A 19247-nucleotide genomic window follows, 5' to 3' on the forward strand; every position below is an offset into this window, starting at 1 on the left:
AGGCGAAGGTCGACTGCAGATTTCCCCGGAAAATTCAAAACTCGTCAAATTCGTTGCTATTCCAACATTTTTTGATTTGGGTTCCAATGGACAATTTTGGTCATTACTATACGTATTAGCATAACAGATCATGCACAGGTGCACACTTCACAGGGTCTTTAAGGGGCACCCTGTCCGTAATATAGTGACGGGGAGGGGCTCTGACCGACCATCAACGTGTGACGGGTTGGGAGTGAGAACGTGTTGGATCCTGACGTAAATTGGGCAAGATACTTAACCCCACGTTGCTCCCTATGGCCGAGGTGTGGATGTTAGTCTCTCTGAGCAGTGGACCCCTTGTATGGCAGCCTCTCTATGAATGGCTCTAAATTCTTAAATGCTGCTCTAAGAGGGTACAGACTGGGAAAGGGTTGTAGACAGGGCTTGCACCTAACTGGTGGAGGAGAGAGAAGAGAGAAGAGAGAGAGAGAGAGAGAGAGAGAGAGAGAGAGAGAGAGAGAGAGAGAGAGAGAGAGAGAAAGATATTTGCGAGTTGCATATGAACTCAGGGCCGACCCGTAGCCGCGTTATAGATGTTCGCCTAGGGCGCTAGATCTGGGGATGCGCTGCGCTGACAGCTCTGGGAGAGAAAAAAAAGTTTTGACCGTTTGCGCTCATCCTAACTTTCGGCCTCGATGTAACAACATTCATAATTCAGTAAATGTAACACCCTTTTCACCCCGGTTACACGTTTCATTTGCCCTGTACGATGGGTGCTGTAAGTGATGAAAATGGGGGATGTTGGCTTATTTGGCGCCCGCAGCTCACAGCCAAAGTGCGAGTGAGCGAGGGAGAAAGGGAGGGTGCACCTCCCGGTACCAGCGCTGTTGTTATTAGCATCTGGTGCTAGCTGCTCTAACGGATATAAGAAGAAGATGTTTCTACAATGATGTGGAGGGAGAGTCCTCTCCAGTCAGACTGAGAGGCTGATAACTACAGCTCAGTGAGGTGAAGGACTCTCTGAGAGGTGGAGGAGAGTCCTCTCCAGTCAGACTGAGAGGCTGATAGCTACAGCTCAGTGAGGTGAAGGACTCTCTGAGAGGTGGAGGAGAGTCCTCTCCAGTCAGACTGAGAGGCTGATAACTACAGCTCAGTGAGGCGAAGGACTCTCTGAGAGGTGGAGGGAGAGTCCTCTCCAGTCAGACTGAGAGGCTGATAGCTACAGCTCAGTGAGGTGAAGGACTCTCTGAGAGGTGGAGGAGAGTCCTCTCCAGTCAGACTGAGAGGCTGATAGCTACAGCTCAGTGAGGTGAAGGACTCTCTGAGAGGTGGAGGGAGAGTCCTCTCCAGTCAGACTGAGAGGCTGATAGCTACAGCTCAGTGAGGTGAAGGACTCTCTGAGAGGTGGAGGGAGAGTCCTCTCCAGTCAGACTGAGAGGCTGATAGCTACAGCTCAGTGAGGTGAAGGACTCTCTGAGAGGTGGAGGAGAGTCCTCTCCAGTCAGACTGAGAGGCTGATAGCTACAGCTCAGTGAGGTGAAGGACTCTCTGAGAGGTGGAGGGAGAGTCCTCTCCAGTCAGACTGAGAGGCTGATAGCTACAGCTCAGTGAGGTGAAGGACTCTCTGAGAGGCTGATAGCTACAGCTCAGTGAGGTAAAGGACTCTGAGTGTTTAGATAGTTCACTTTAGTCTAAGTTCAAACGGTTTGGTCACAATTTATGTAAACACATATTTCCAAGGCACTCCTTTATAATTATTGGGATAAAACAGTTTTGAAATCATTCCAATGTATACTATAGGACAGTAAACCAGACATATCGTTTTAAACTGGAGAGATAAAAAAAAATCATAAATAAATGTTAAGGTGAAATAAGATATGAATGAACAACACAAATAAAATAAATTACATTCATTTGTTATTGGCTATGGAAGGTTATTGGTTATGTTCACATGCTTATTTGATTACATCCACTTGTCTCAGATGACAAGAGACTTTCGACCCCAAACCAGCAGCTGATCGCAGACTCAACCAGAGAGAAAGAAGTAGGCCTACATCATCAGCTACCATGTCTGACAGAGAGGAGGACAGTGATGACAGCTTGTAGGATTACTGGTCGTGCTAATGTTGTCTTGTGTTCACCTCTGCATGTGTGTGTGTTCACCTCTGCATGTGTGTGTGTTCACCTCTGCATGTGTGTGTGTTCACCCCTGCATGTGTGTGTGTTCACCTCTGCATGTGTGTGTGTTCACCCCTGCATGTGTGTGTGTTCACCTCTGCATGTGTGTGTGTTCACCTCTGCATGTGTGTGTGTTCACCTCTGCATGTGTGTGTGTTCACCCCTGCATGTGTGTGTGTTCACCCCTGCATGTGTGTGTGTTCACCCCTGCATGTGTGTGTGTTCACCTCTGCATGTGTGTGTGTTCACCTCTGCATGTGTGTGTGTTCACCTCTGCATGTGTGTGTGTTCACCCCTGCATGTGTGTGTGTTCACCTCTGCATGTGTGTGTGTTCACCCCTGCATGTGTGTGTGTTCACCCCTGCATGCATGTGTGTTCACCTCTGCATGTGTGTGTGTTCACCTCTGCATGTGTGTGTGTGGACCTCTGCATGTGTGTGTGTTCACCTCTGCATGTGTGTGTGTTCACCTCTGCATGTGTGTGTGTTCACCCCTGCATGTGTGTGTGTTGACCTCTGCATGTGTGTGTGTTCACCCCTGCATGTGTGTGTGTGTTCACCTCTGCATGTGTGTGTGTTCCCCCCTGCATGTGTGTTCAGTGCCGTGTGTCTGGTAAATAAATACCCCTCAAAAGTTACGGTTTATTTCATTTTAAGGATGAGCACCAAGCAACATCTGCAGGTGCTCCTTTGAGAACCAGGGCAAAAAAGTGATGTGCACCCCTGGTTCTAGAAATGTAGTTCAACTACCACGTTCTTACACCGTGATCTACAAGCATGTTCTGTTCTGACTTCGTAATAATATATTGAGAGAGAGAGAGAGAGAGAGAGAGAGTCATTCATAAAATCCTCCTCCTCTTCCTCCTCCTCTCTGCAGGATCAGCACCTCAGACAGCGCTCCTCTCTGATTGGCTGCAGCAGGATCCCTCCAGTAGCCAATCAGAAGGCTCCGTTTCTCTCGCACATCCAACCGGAATAACTGCAGATTCCCGCATCAAAGCAGCGGCTTTAATCTGCTGCTGTCTATTTTTGGAATATTTGATAGAGTCCATTTTCTCCCCTCTCCGCTCCATCTTTATGTTTTCAGAGATTTCTCCGCGGGTCTCCCCCCTGCTGTGTGCGCGCGGGATGCGGGCATCGTAGGATATTAAAGCCTCTCGATGGAAGACATCTTCCAGCGAGCTGCTGCTGCTGCTGCTGCGAGAGAAGAAGAAGAAGAAGAAGAAGGAGGAGGAGGAGGAGAAGAAGGAGAAGGAGAAGGAGAAGAAGGAGTGAAGCTCGTTCCCTTCCGCACCGAGAGAGGGACGCTGTTTTTACGCATGCGGATCTGAGGCACCAGGAAACAAGCTCCGGAACCGAGCCTTTCTGCACCAGACCCCGGGCAGCGGAGAGCTTTTGGACCTGAGGGGGTGATGGAGTCCCGGAGGAGAGTCCATTAATCACAAGGTAGGAACATGGAAGTGTCACCCCCCCCCCCCCCCCCCCACACACACACACACACACGCAATCTCAATCTGTATTTATTTACACAGCACATTTCAAACAACCTCAGCGGACCAAAGTGCTGTACAGGGAACACATACAATATCACACAATAGGAGTACAATGATAAAACAATAAAAATAACTAGAAACCTATAAACAGATATAGAAATGTCAAAATGTAATATTCAACTAGTATTAGAAGCCCGCGCAAAGAGGTGAGATATGGGTGTTAATGCACGGGTGTGTGTTGGCTCTATGTTTCATATGTACATGATGAATGCATCACACACACTCGTGCATGTGTGTGTGGTGGTGGGTGTGTGTTGCAGAGCTTCCATTTTGGAGCTAAAATGGATGCTGGCGCACATTTCTCTGGCCTTTTCTTACATAATCCTGGAGGCTGCAGTATGCCCCGTGTTCAGAGGGAGGCTAGCATGTTTAATCCCTCTCTCTGCATGGGAGGGACTGCAGATTGAAACTGAAGGGAAATGAAACGCAGAGCTGCTGGAGGTGGGAAACAGTCCTTTATGTTGCAGCGTGTATTATACATAGTGCTGTGAGGGAATGCATCTCATTATGTAGAGTTCATAATGCTGTCAGTCTAGAACAGCAAGAACTCTGATCGTTTGTTTGAGTTGAGGTGATACTCAGTGGTGTAAAGTACCTTTGAGGTAACAGCTTTGGTGCAGGATTTAATCTAATACAACATATACAATTAATAATGTACATTATATTGATATCCAGCAGCAGTATATAAAGTCATTACCATGAGCTCCATCTTCAGTAACAACACATGTGTAGAAATGTATGATCTATGTAGGCTACTGTGTGTATGTATGTGTATATATATAACTAATAATAACTAGAGAATGCAATTCCTGAAGAAATTGCTAGTGGGAATGCTTTATGCTGAAAAGCTGACGCTAAACTGCTGAAATGTAATGTGTAAGAAGAGAGTGAAGAATTGAGATTGAAATGATACATGAACACTGGGGGCTTGAATGTGATGAGAAAAGAAAAGAAAGTGAAAAGGCTTGGAAAAGCAGCAGAATATAAGTCTGAAGAGTTCTCCATTGACTTCAATGTTAAAAATGTGATGTATTATGGGATGTATCTCTGGAATTATGAAAGTTATGAATGAGAAAAGTAATAGCCATCGATTCCCGACCGAGCTGAACGTTTTGATGTTTGAACGGAGTTTCTGCGATGTGGGAGGAGAAGAACTAAAATGCTGTGCCAGCACTAAATAATAATAATAATAATTCATAATAATGATAATTATTTATAGATTATAGATTATAAATAAATAATTTAGGGACAAGGGGGTGAGATTAAATACATTACTTCTTCTCACTCCTTTTCGAACACTAGAAATTTCACTTTTTTTTGTTTTGTCTTACATGCACTGGAAACAAATTGTTTTGTAATTATTTATTTTACTTGTTCGAAATACATTTATCAATCAATCAATCAATGTGTAGAAATACACTGTTACACATAGATCTGACCGAATTCAAAAATATTACCGAGGTAGAAAAATCATCAACATACTTCTGGGAGAAGTGCGTGAGGAGGAGGATTATACCGAGTTAATGTTTTATTTAAAGCTGCTAAAGCTGGAGCTAACTCTAATTTCTTTATACTGTCAGGTTTCTTAATTTAAAGTATATTTTGCATTAATAAAAAACCACAGCCCTTATTTCCAGCTATTTTCCAAAAATCCTATGGAGAAGTTGCTCTTTGTCGAGGGAACTGGAAGGAACCCATACGCAGTTTACTTCCTGGTTTTAGGACGCGTCACTAAACCACTCTATAAACGTGTCATATTCTTTGCCAGCTCTGACGGGGCCACATGAAATCCAAACCCCTGATTTGCTGTTATTGTGTATGACGGCCCGTCCACACGGCGGCGTGCGTTGAAGCTTCAACGCTTCTGCCCATTCCCTTTGAATGGGGTGACGTCACGCTTTGCCGAACTGCATTCAAAGCGTTGCTCGCTGCAAAAGTTGAGCAATGTTCAACTTTTGAAGCGTCGACGGAAGCGTCAGCCAATCAAATCATATGCCAGTGCAAGCTCTAGCCAATCAAACCGCGTGCTTGTGTGTCAGGGGCGGGAGATTCATGTTGTTGTTGGTCGAATTTCAGACAAGCTCACCGGCAAGCTTCAAAGCACGCCCCGTGTGGACGCTGAGTAGTCAAAGTCAACTTTATTTTCAATCTCAAAATATGTTTGTACTCACAGAAAGATCGAAATACTGTTTCCTACAGTCCGAGGTATAAAAAACTCACACATTAAAATGCAAGAACACTCAATAATGTACAAAAAAAACACAAAATAACCGTTTACTTCAAGTTCTCAAGGTTCAAGGTTAGTTTATTTGTAAAGCACATTTAAAGACACAGAGGCAGCTCAAAGTGCTTCACATTTAACACATCACTAAAAACTAAACAAACACAAAAACAACAAGAGACAATTCATAAAAGTGATGCAGTGCTGCCTGCAGCTCAAAGTCTCAGGCTGCATTACAAAGAAAGGGTTTTAACGTATCTTTACAAATGTCAGGCAGTTTGTGTTTGAATGAAAGCTAAAAGCTGCCTCGGCAAAGTTAGCTCTGACTCTGGGGACACCGAATAAAACCTCCTGAACAAAAGCTCTAACACTGAAGCATCTCTTGTTTCTCCTGAGATGTGGGCGATGTGTTTGTTCCTGGAGGGACTCCACGTGGTCTGAGCTTTGTGTTAACCTTAATGTCTGCCTCGTGTTGTTGTGTATTCATGTTTCTGTGGTGTTCATTTGAACTTCTGATCTTTCTTGCTCCGTGATTAATAAAGTGCGCCTCCTTCTTCTTCTCCTCTCACAGATTCCTCCTGAAGTGTGAGACTCTCTCCGCTCCTTCTCGAATCTCTTCCTCCCGACCCGTCAGCTGACCCTCCTCCCGAAGCATCATCATGGGTACCGTGCTCTCTCTGTCGTCGCCCAGCTACCGGAAAGCGGCGCTGTTTGATGACGGCCCGGCGACGGTGGGACACTACACCGCGGTGCAGAACAGCAAAAACGCCAAAGACGCCAAGGACAACACCTCCAACAACGCCGGGAAATCCTTCAAACGTCCGTCCATCATCAGCGTGCTGCCATGGAAACGCATCGTGGCGGTGTCGGCGAAAAGGAAGGAATCGAAAAAGCTGCAGGCGGAGGGCGGAGACAGCGGGAAAGGAAACTCTCCGGACGCCACGATCACCGTGAGTTCGGCGTCTAATAGCCTGAAGCTGAAGAAATCCCAGTCGTGTGCGAATCTGTCCTTGTTTTCCTCCGGCCCGGACGCAACGGCGAGCTCCACCATCGGCACCGTTAAAGTCAAAGTTGCCCACCTGCCAGTTTCTAAAACCCTCGCCAACGTCAACCTAGCCTCCAGGAAGAGTTCCCACGCCGGGGTCCAGCCTTCCAATGCCACCGGCACGCCCAAACGAGTCATCGTCCAGGTAAGCATTTCATCAAAAAGAGCTTTGTTAGCGGTGTCTATTCGCCAGTAGACCTGAACGTGCCAGATAATAAATCAACATTTATTTATTCAGCACCTTTTTTAAACGATTTTCAGTCGAGCCAAAGTGCTCAATAAATAATGCAATAAAAACACTTTACTGCGATAGCAAACAGAAGACAATAAATAACAACACTCTGACGAGAAGGCCAGAGAGAAGAAGTGAGTTTTAAGAGTAGATTTAAAAACCCCTAGGGTCTGGACGACCTCACGTGGAGGGGCAGAGTGATCCAGAGCCTGGGGTCAGCTGACCTTAAGGCTCTGGGGTGCAGCGCTGGAGGAGTTCAGCTACAAAGGCCGGAGCCAGCCCATTCAGGGCTTTGAAAACAAATAAAAGGATTTTAAAATCAGTTCTGAACCGAACTGGAAGCCAGTGCAGTGAGGCCGGGGTCGGGGTGATGTGGTCACGCTGTCTGCGGGCAGTGAGAAGACGTGCAGCTGCTCGAGCTGCATAATAAATAAACACACGTTATTCACAGAGCTTCCTGATTGGCGCAGCCCAAAGTGCAAAACGTGTCCAGGTCAATATTTCATCAAAAGCTGCTTTTTCTTTGTCTCTATTTCCAATCCAACTTTATTCATACGGCACATTTTAAAACAACAGCGTTGCCCAAAGTGCTTTACATCAATACGTATATAAAGAACAGCATAAATAGATTTAGACAAAAACAATCGGACGTAAAAGCATGAGACAATAAAACCATACTTATAAACACAGACTGAAAAACTCTCAGGATGTACAGAACATTTTACAACACAAGGAAATAGAAAACCCCGAATGCAAAAGCACGGGAGACCCAGTGGGTCTTTGAAGGAGATTTAAAAACAGGCGAAGTGGGAACCTGAGAAGAGAAGAAGCACTTTGATCCAATCTGGGAAAGGTTTGCGTTGCATCAGAATAAAAAGACAAGACATTGAACATTAACTTTGTAGAGATTTGAACTTGGAAAGCTCCGGAGATTCCTCGAGTGTCTTTAGCATGCCAGACTCCTCCCACCTCTCTCTCTCTCTCTCTCTCTCTCTCTCTCTCTCTCTCTCTCTCTCTCTCTCTCTCTCTCTCTCTCTCTCTCTCTCTCTCTCTCTCTCTCTCTCTCTCTCTCTCTCTCTCTCTCTCTCTCTCTCTCTCTCTCTCTCTCTCTCTCTCTCTCCCCTCCCAGGCGTCCACCAGCGAGTTGATGCGCAGCCTCGGAGAGTTCCTGTGCCGCCGCTGCTACCGTCTGAAGCGTCTCTCTCCGACGGACCCGGTGCTGTGGCTGCGGAGCGTGGACAGGTCTCTGCTCCTCCAGGGCTGGCAGGACCAAGGCTTCATCACCCCGGCTAACGTGGTCTTCCTCTACATGCTGTGCCGCGACGTGGTCTCCCCCGAGGTGGTCTCAGAGCGAGAGCTTCAGGCGTCGCTGCTCACCTGCCTCTACCTGTCCTACTCCTACATGGGCAACGAGATCTCTGTACCCGCTGAAGCCCTTCCTGGTGGAGGCGGAGAGGAAGGAGCTCTTCTGGGACCGATGCCTGGACATCATCGACAGAATGAGCGGGAAGATGCTTCAGATCAACACCGACCCGCACTTCTTCACCCAGGTGTTCTCAGACCTGAAGAACGAGAGCAAGAAGGAGGAGGAGAAGACCAAGCTGCTCATAGGCCTCGACCGATAAGAGAAGGAGAGAAGGAGGGAAGGGAGGAGGGAAGGAGGGAAGGGAGGAGGGAAGGGGGGATAGAAAGAGTTAATATGTTGAGGACTAATGGTGCGTTCACACCGGACGGAAAGCACATTTCAAACCTCTTCTTTATTCATAATTTGTGTTTATCAGGGTTTATCTCCATGTAGCTACGATAACACTTTACTGGTCAGGTCCAGTCTGAGATGCTCCTAGCATCACACTAGCTCCATGTGGAACACCAACTCACATGTAGCATCACACTAGCTCCATGTGGAACACCAACACACATGTAGCATCACACTAGCTCCATGTGGAACACCAACACACATGTAGCATCACACTAGCTCCATGTGGAACACCAACACACATGTAGCATCACACTAGCTCCATGTGGAACACCAACACACATGTAGCATCACACTAGCTCCATGTGGAACACCAACACACATGTAGCATCACACTAGCTCCATGTGGAACACCAACACACATGTAGCATCACACTAGCTCCATGTGGAACACCAACACACATGTAGCATCACACTAGCTCCATGTGGAACACCAACTCACATGTAGCATCACAGCAGCTCCATGTGGAACACCAACTCACATGTAGCATCACAGCAGCTCCATGTGGAACACCAACACACATGTAGCATCACAGCAGCTCCATGTGGAACACCAACACACATGTAGCATCACAGCAGCTCCATGTGGAACACCAACTCACATGTAGCATCACACTAGCTCCATGTGGAACACCAACTCACATGTAGCATCACACTAGCTCCATGTGGAACACCAACTCACATGTAGCATCACAGCAGCTCCATGTGGAACACCAACACACATGTAGCATCACAGCAGCTCCATGTGGAACACCAACACACATGTAGCATCACAGCAGCTCCATGTGGAACACCAACACACATGTAGCATCACAGCAGCTCCATGTGGAACACCAACACACATGTAGCATCACACTAGCTCCATGTGGAACACCAACTCACATGTAGCATCACAGCAGCTCCATGTGGAACACCAACACACATGTAGCATCACAGCAGCTCCATGTGGAACACCAACACACATGTAGCATCACACTAGCTCCATGTGGAACACCAACACACATGTAGCATCACAGCAGCTCCATGTGGAACACCAACACACATGTAGCATCACAGCAGCTCCATGTGGAACACCAACACACATGTAGCATCACAGCAGCTCCATGTGGAACACCAACTCACATGTAGCATCACAGCAGCTCCATGTGGAACACCAACACACATGTAGCATCACACTAGCTCCATGTGGAACACCAACACACATGTAGCATCACAGCAGCTCCATGTGGAACACCAACACACATGTAGCATCACAGCAGCTCCATGTGGAACACCAACACACATGTAGCATCACACTAGCTCCATGTGGAACACCAACACACATGTAGCATCACACTAGCTCCATGTGGAACACCAACACACATGTAGCATCACAGCAGCTCCATGTGGAACACCAACACACATGTAGCATCACAGCAGCTCCATGTGGAACACCAACACACATGTAGCATCACAGCAGCTCCATGTGGAACACCACACACATGTAGCATCACAGCAGCTCCATTGGGAACACCAACACACATGTAGCATCACACTAGCTCCATGTGGAACACCAACACACATGTAGCATCACACTAGCTCATGTGGAACACCAACACACATGTAGCATCACAGCAGCTCCATGTGGAACACCAACACACATGTAGCATCACACTAGCTCCATGTGGAACACCAACACACATGTAGCATCACACTAGCTCCATGTGGAACACCAACACACATGTAGCATCACAGCAGCTCCATGTGGAACACCAACACACATGTAGCATCACACTAGCTCCATGTGGAACACCAACACACATGTAGCATCACAGCAGCTCCATGTGGAACACCAACACACATGTAGCATCACACTAGCTCCATGTGGAACACCAACACACATGTAGCATCACACTAGCTCCATGTGGAACACCAACACACATGTAGCATCACAGCAGCTCCATGTGGAACACCAACACACATGTAGCATCACAGCAGCTCCATGTGGAACACCAACACACATGTAGCATCACAGCAGCTCCATGTGGAACACCAACACACATGTAGCTTCACACTAGCTCCATGTGGAACACCAACACACATGTAGCATCACAGCAGCTCCATGTGGAACACCAACACACATGTAGCTTCACACTAGCTCCATGTGGAACACCAACACACATGTAGCATCACACTAGCTCCATGTGGAACACCAACACACATGTAGCATCACACTAGCTCCATGTGGAACACCAACACACATGTAGCATCACAGCAGCTCCATGTGGAACACCAACACACATGTAGCATCACACTAGCTCCATGTGGAACACCAACACACATGTAGCATCACACTAGCTCCATGTGGAACACCAACACACATGTAGCATCACAGCAGCTCCATGTGGAACACCAACACACATGTAGCATCACACTAGCTCCATGTGGAACACCAACACACATGTAGCATCACAGCAGCTCCATGTGGAACACCAACACACATGTAGCATCACAGCAGCTCCATGTGGAACACCAACACACATGTAGCATCACAGCAGCTCCATGTGGAACACCAACACACATGTAGCATCACACTAGCTCCATGTGGAACACCAACTCACATGTAGCATCACACTAGCTCCATGTGGAACACCAACACACATGTAGCATCACAGCAGCTCCATGTGGAACACCAACACACATGTAGCATCACACTAGCTCCATGTGGAACACCAACACACATGTAGCATCACACTAGCTCCATGTGGAACACCAACACACATGTAGCATCACAGCAGCTCCATGTGGAACACCAACACACATGTAGCATCACACTAGCTCCATGTGGAACACCAACACACATGTAGCATCACAGCAGCTCCATGTGGAACACCAACACACATGTAGCATCACACTAGCTCCATGTGGAACACCAACACACATGTAGCATCACACTAGCTCCATGTGGAACACCAACACACATGTAGCATCACAGCAGCTCCATGTGGAACACCAACACACATGTAGCATCACACTAGCTCCATGTGGAACACCAACTCACATGTAGCATCACACTAGCTCCATGTGGAACACCAACACACATGTAGCATCACAGCAGCTCCATGTGGAACACCAACACACATGTAGCATCACAGCAGCTCCATGTGGAACACCAACACACATGTAGCTTCACACTAGCTCCATGTGGAACACCAACACACATGTAGCATCACAGCAGCTCCATGTGGAACACCAACACACATGTAGCATCACAGCAGCTCCATGTGGAACACCAACACACATGTAGCATCACAGCAGCTCCATGTGGAACACCAACACACATGTAGCATCACACTAGCTCCATGTGGAACACCAACACACATGTAGCATCACACTAGCTCCATGTGGAACACCAACACACATGTAGCTTCACACTAGCTCCATGTGGAACACCAACACACATGTAGCATCACAGCAGCTCCATGTGGAACACCAACACACATGTAGCATCACAGCAGCTCCATGTGGAACACCAACACACATGTAGCATCACACTAGCTCCATGTGGAACACCAACACACATGTAGCTTCACACTAGCTCCATGTGGAACACCAACTCACATGTAGCATCACACTAGCTCCATGTGGAACACCAACACACATGTAGCATCACACTAGCTCCATGTGGAACACCAACACACATGTAGCATCACACTAGCTCCATGTGGAACACCAACACACATGTAGCATCACACTAGCTCCATGTGGAACACCAACACACATGTAGCATCACACTAGCTCCATGTGGAACACCAACACACATGTAGCATCACACTAGCTCCATGTGGAACACCAACACACATGTAGCATCACACTAGCTCCATGTGGAACACCAACACACATGTAGCATCACACTAGCTCCATGTGGAACACCAACACACATGTAGCATCACAGCAGCTCCATGTGGAACACCAACACACATGTAGAATCACAGCAGCTCCATGTGGAACACCAACACACATGTAGAATCACAGCAGGATCAGAGAGAGAAATAACCATGAGCAGAAGAGGCACTGCTGCTGCTTCGTGCACGCTGTGAACGTCCCGTTCGTTTGCATCACCCGGAGACACAGAGAGCTTCTCTCCAGCCACATGAGTTGAACCCAATGAACCCAACATGTACACATTTTGCAGTGATTTCATTAAACGTATCTAAAGAATGCCGAAATCTCCACATAATAGTAGCCATTATGAAAGACTCTGAACGAATGCTTTGCCTCATGACGGCAAGCAAACAACTCAACACTGTAGCTGCCCTGTAAGCAAAGACATCATACCCTCATCATGATTTGTACAAAAGAAAGTCTACGGTTTCTACACATACATTTAAAAACGTACATTTCCGTCCTGTTTCTGAACCAATATGAGGTCAGAGTGCGTGCTAACGGCATACATTTGATTCAAGACCATTAAGGATCTTAACGCTGATTGGATTCACCACATTTCTCCCTCCAACTGGAGTCTACCCAGGGTCTCTGCGTCCGGTGTGAACGCATTTTAGCTCAACAGAGTAGTGGAGCCATTCCTCGGAGCAGTGCTGTTGTCCGGTGTCTCTTTGACCACATTCCCCCGTGAGCTGCTGGGTGTTAAGCACAGTGTTTGGGTAATGAGCCACCTGAACACTAAAGACAGAAGACAGACGGGTTTCCTCGTTCGTGTCCAACACCTGGATCCGCGGAGCCAGGATGAGATGATGAACCATCTTTAAACATCATTGTTTCTCAAGAACGATTAAAAACAGGCTCTGAGGGTCAGAGACGGGCCTCTGCTTAGGAAGGCCAGACTACAGAGGCCCTGCTCACAGCTGAATATCATGAGTGTGAAGTGTAGTGAGGATAGTGTGTGAGACGTAGAGGAATGTTCCGGGATGGAAATCCAGAACCACCTGCATGAGATCACTTCATCACCATGCCTTCATCACCACGTCTTCATCACCATGTCTTCATCACCATGTCTTCATCACCATGTCTTCATCACCATGTCTTCATCACCACGTCTTCATCACCATGTCCTCATCACCATGTCTTCATCACCATGTCTTCCTCACCATGTCTTCCTCACCATGTCTCCATCACATCTTCATCACCATGTCTTCATCACATCTTCATCACGTCTTCATCACCATGTCTTCATCACCACGTCTTCATCACCACGTCTTCATCACCATGTCTTCATCACGTCTTCATCACCAAGTCTTCATCACGTCTTCATCACCAAGTCTTCATCACCAAGTCTTCATCCCGCCTTCATCACGTCTTCATCAACACGTCTTCATCACCAAGTCTTCATCACGCCTTCATCACGTCTTCATCAACACGTCTTCATCACCACGTCTTCATCACGTCTTCATCACGTCTTCACCACGTCTTCATCAAGTCTTCATCACGTCTTCATCACGAACTCGCACATCGAAAACCTGCTTTTTGCCAAATCCTTTTCCCCAACCACCCGCCCTCCAAGTCCACTCCTTGCACAGAAAGCTGGGCTTGAATCAAACACAACGACCCCAAGTTGTGTGACTGTGAAACGAAGGACTTGAACCTGGTGCAAGGCGGTCCGGTGGCTCTTACTGGCGAGCATGAAACGCTCCCTGAATGTCTGTGAGATGTTTACATGAAGACTTCCGGGGGAAATGCAATAGATATTCTAAAGGGGGGTTTATTGCTTTACTTCCTGTTCCCCTGCACTTTGTCCTGCAGTCCATATTGGTGCTGTGAGCACAGAGAGAGAAAGGGAAGAAAGAATGAACGTACAAACAAACAAATGAACGAAAGAAAGATCGTAAGACAGAAACGAACAAACAAATAAAAGAAAGAAAGAATAAACACACAAAATAAATAAAGGTTGAACGAAAGACGTACAGGTCGAAAGAAAGGAAAGAACAAACAAACTAACGAATGAACGAAAGACAGATTCAAAGACACAAACAAACAAACAAATCAACGAACAAACAAAAGAACGAAGAACCGGACGAAAGAAAGATCGAACGAAAGAAAGATCGAACAAATAACTAAAAGAAAGAAATGTCGTAGGACAGAAACGACCTTCAAAAACAAAAGAAGGATCGAAAGAAGCAAACAAACTAACGAATAAACGAAATACAGATTCAAAGACAGAAAGAAAGAACAAACAAACAAAATAAATAAAAATCGAACGAAAGACGGAGAGAACAAAGAAACGAACAAATGAACGAAGGAAGGAATGAACGTACAAAATAAATAAAGATCGAATGAATGACGGAAACATCGAAAGACTGAAAGAAAGACATTCTGTTCACGTCCCTCTGCACTCATCTTGTCTTCTTCTTCTTCTTCTTCTTCTTCTTCTTCTTGATCGCTGGAGGACTTTTTTTCCGAGGGTTGATCATGTGACCTGTGTCGACCAATGGCTACAGAAGGAAATGACTTTATTCCAGATGTGTAAATGTGACTCTTCTTCCTCCTCTTCCTCCTCCTCACTGAGACTCTCTGTCCTCCCGTCGTCACATGTCTACAGACTCTCTGATTGGTCCGTTATCTACAGTTATTTGCATGTGTGCTTCTTTAGGTTTCCTGTAGCATGCTGCTTTGTGTTGGGATGCGGAGGTGACACTCAGTGACGTGACGTCCAGAGAAAGATATGCTCTTAAAAACATAGATCAATGGAAGTCTTTGATTTCAGTTTGAAAACCGGAAGTGAGTTAGCATTTGGTCACTGTCCCTGATCTGGAGGTCAGTGTGTTTTTGGTTGTTAAAAGAGTTTTTAAAGTTGTTTTTCAACTTGTGGAAAGCTCAAGGCACGTTTATTTAAATCACACATTTCAACACAAGGCAATTCAAAGTGCTTTACAGAAATGAAGGACATTAGGATCATTAAACACATTAGAAACATGAAGAAAAGAAAAGATGATCAAACATGAATTTGATTTGATTTATTTGGAATGTGTAAAACAATCCTACACATGTTTTTACATGAGAAATGTTCTACAATACAAAATCAAGCAGTGTCAAATTGATATACAAAAATATTACAGATTTTAAGTTCAAAACAAAAACATAAAACAACAAATACATAAACAGATACATAAAAAACAAATAAATAAATAAACTGTAAACACCAGTCAGTTGTGATTAAGCAGCCTGTATCTCATTCAAACCTGTTTTTAAGACTTCCTGGTGAATCTCTGGTTTAAAGGAATCCAAACCTCTTTCTATATTCCTTCCTGAATTACTAACCCGTTTAAGATGTTCCCCTGAATCTGAATTGTTCTCAGAATCTCAAAATGTTGACTTTTTCTAAAAATGTCAACATTCTGTATTTTTTCTCAAAATTCTCAAATCTCAAAATTCTGTCCTACTTTAAAACTTCCTTCCTGAGTCTTCGGACGCTCAACCTATTTCTAGTTTCACAGAATTGGATCATAATAATCACTGAAAGCTGCTCAGGAGATTCCTGCAAGACGTCGTCACATCACTGAGTCGAACAGAAGCCTCTCTTCAGTTTCAGAAAAGTCTCTCAGACATCTTCTTCAGATTCATCAAAGAGCCGAAGTCTCTGACTGCTGGACAAGAAAGACTTTTAAAGGAATCGTTAATAGGTTTTTTCCCCACAACGTGTAGAACAGATGAAGGAGTCAAAGTGGAGACACACTGAAGTGTCGTGTGCAAAAAGTGAGCTAATATTGGATTCATCGGAACCTGGAGCCTTCAGTTTTCTGTTTGACCAACACAAGCTATATGTGGCCTCCATTTGATGGGAGAAAAACGGAATACATTTCCATTTTTAACTACATTTTAAATCTTCCCAACCAATTGGATCGTCTCACGTGTTTGTGGACACGTTGTCGATGTTTTAACGTAGAAAAAAAATAGCGTAGCCTCCATGCAGACAACGTGAGAAACATATGCATAGATCATATATCTGGTTATTCAAACAGTACGCTAGTAGCACTCCACTGTAAAAAATGACTGTCGGATCATCTTTCTTTTTCATAAGTCCTCGTATTTTGAGTGGGATTTAAATCACAGCAAGACGTCTGGTTGACAGAAAGAAGTCGTAACGGTTAATTGTGTTGTATTGAATTAAAATTCAACACTTTGGTGATCCAGGTTGGGATGCTTTCGAACGACAGAAGAAGAGTTGTTTTTTTTCTTTGTGTTTTCTCGAGATTTTTCACCGTTTTTTGCTTCCACCCTCCTGCCGTGCAAGGACACTTAAAAAGGAGGCAAGGACACGAGGACAGGAGGCGAGGAAAGGAAAACGGGACGCGTCCTCTGAATGAACCTTTTTCTTGCTCTGATCATCCATCACCATGACGACGATGTGCCATATTGGATCTGTTCGGTGTAACGTGTGAAGATAACGATAGATTCTGGGTTTCCTTCCTCTTCATCTGTGTCGTCGTGTTAAAAGGCTTCTCTGTTTCTGTGGATGTGTGGAAGTGAATGTGAGAAATAAGAACCATTGATCTACTGTTACAGGTACTTTATATAAAAACCTTTACAAGCTGCGTGTGTGTGGGTTCTTTTTAGAGACTTTTAGATAGAGACAGTTCCTGTTCTGACCACAGGGGGGCAGCACTGAGAGAGTGATTTTAAATCTGGGTTTTTCTATTAAATTAATCAGAACCAGAAATATATTTATTCATCCCAGATATTGTTCTTGAGATGCTCCATTTAATAATTAAATAAATAAGAAATAATGTAAAAAAAAACGTTTGAGTTTTTAAGTATAATTAAAAGATAAAATAAAAAAAAGTTTTTAGTTTTTTGTAACATGATGAAATATTAAACTATACTATTACAAATTATAAAAATATAATTACATTTTTTTTTAAAGAGAACAAATGTAATGTAAATTTAAAAACCATATTGTATAATATTATGGTCCCTGTGTAGCTGTCCATGGTGCTGAAGAGGATATACATGTGTGTACATGGTGCTCTCCATGGTGCTGAAAGACTTCTAGCTCTGAGTGTTTAAAGCTTATCATATCGCTAGTCTAAAAATGTACATTAACACGATTTAATGTCACTTGCTTTTTGATTTATCTTATAATAAGTGTTGCGAATCAGATAGATAGATAGATAACCTCTTGAAATGTTGTATTCTGAAAGTATCCGGACTGATGCATTAAAGTAAAGCCTGAGTCCTCTTCAAGGTCACTTCTGATTGGTTCATGTACTGAACATCATGTACTTATTGCTCTCTGTGTATCCCTTTAGATTAGTTTTCAGTTTTCTATCCTGATGCAGAGAGACAGAGGCTGTTTCTCAATGTCGAGTAAAGCTGCTCCAGAGCCACTATTTCAAGCAAACTACGTCATCAAGTGCTGCCGAAGGACTGTTCCAATGTCCAGCATACTTGAATTCTACCGGGCCCGGCGTATTTTGTTGCTTGAAATTTTGAGGCTGCACATGTGTAGACTCTGCAGTCTTAAAATCCCCACAATGCTTTGCGCACGGATCAATTTCCAAATCTTTGGCGGAAATCGCGCTCCATTTAAGGCGGGGCCTCTCATATGATGCACACCTGTTAGCCTGTTCCACTATTCTTCGTTTTCTGAGGCTTGGAAGGATTCTTGCCTCGCTTCCGGAGGACCTAACTTGGAGGGACATGTCCTTCCAAGGAAGCGTCCTCGACATTGAGAAACACCCAGAGTTTCAGCGTAGGAGCAGTCCGTGGTGCTGAGGCAGAGAAAGACCTACATTTTCACCTAAATAAACGGTGTTTTATACAATAATAGAGAAAAAAAAGCTCTATAGTATGGAAGCCCGTTTCAGCCACTGATAGGAAAAAGTCATTTGATTATATTATGATGAGTAACTGTCTAATATTAGGAAAACTCCAAATCAATACTCAGTATCTTAATATCTTGACATAATAAACCAATATATTCGGCTCTATATAATTTGACATATACAAAAACAATGACTTTTTTAATCCAACAATCTGACAGAATATCTCAACAAAAAAAACGTTATCACTAAAAGTCAAAAATAATTTCGCATCTCAACACTTTGACTGCTACTTTCATTATTTAACTTAAAGGTCACCTATCATGCTATTGTTAGGCAATAGCATAGGTCTCAGAAATACAAATATATAAAAAAACATGTCTATGAAGTGTTTTTCTCCAAATACCAAACCGATCACCCATTCTAGCCATGCCTCATATCCCTCTATTTCACTTCCTGTTTCTAAAGTGCTGATTTGGGTATAAAGCTTTAGATAAAAGAGGAGGGGTGTGAGCTCATGCGGGACCCG

The 19247-nt window shown here is 44.8% G+C and overlaps 1 pseudogene across 1 annotated transcript; it reads left to right on the forward strand.

Annotated features, from left to right (window-relative positions):
* Positions 1 to 3121: 3121 nt before the first annotated feature.
* Positions 3122 to 8875, forward strand: LOC307016571 (cyclin-dependent kinase 5 activator 1-like; annotated as a pseudogene). Its single transcript, XR_013810539.1, has 3 exons — positions 3122 to 3602; positions 6502 to 7120; positions 8337 to 8875. The product of XR_013810539.1 is annotated as a cyclin-dependent kinase 5 activator 1-like (transcript).
* The last annotated feature ends 10372 nt before the right edge of the window (positions 8876 to 19247 follow it).

This window comes from Notothenia rossii (genome assembly GCF_949606895.1).
Source record: "Notothenia rossii genome assembly, chromosome: 8".
Classification (NCBI taxonomy): Eukaryota; Metazoa; Chordata; class Actinopteri; order Perciformes; family Nototheniidae; genus Notothenia; species Notothenia rossii.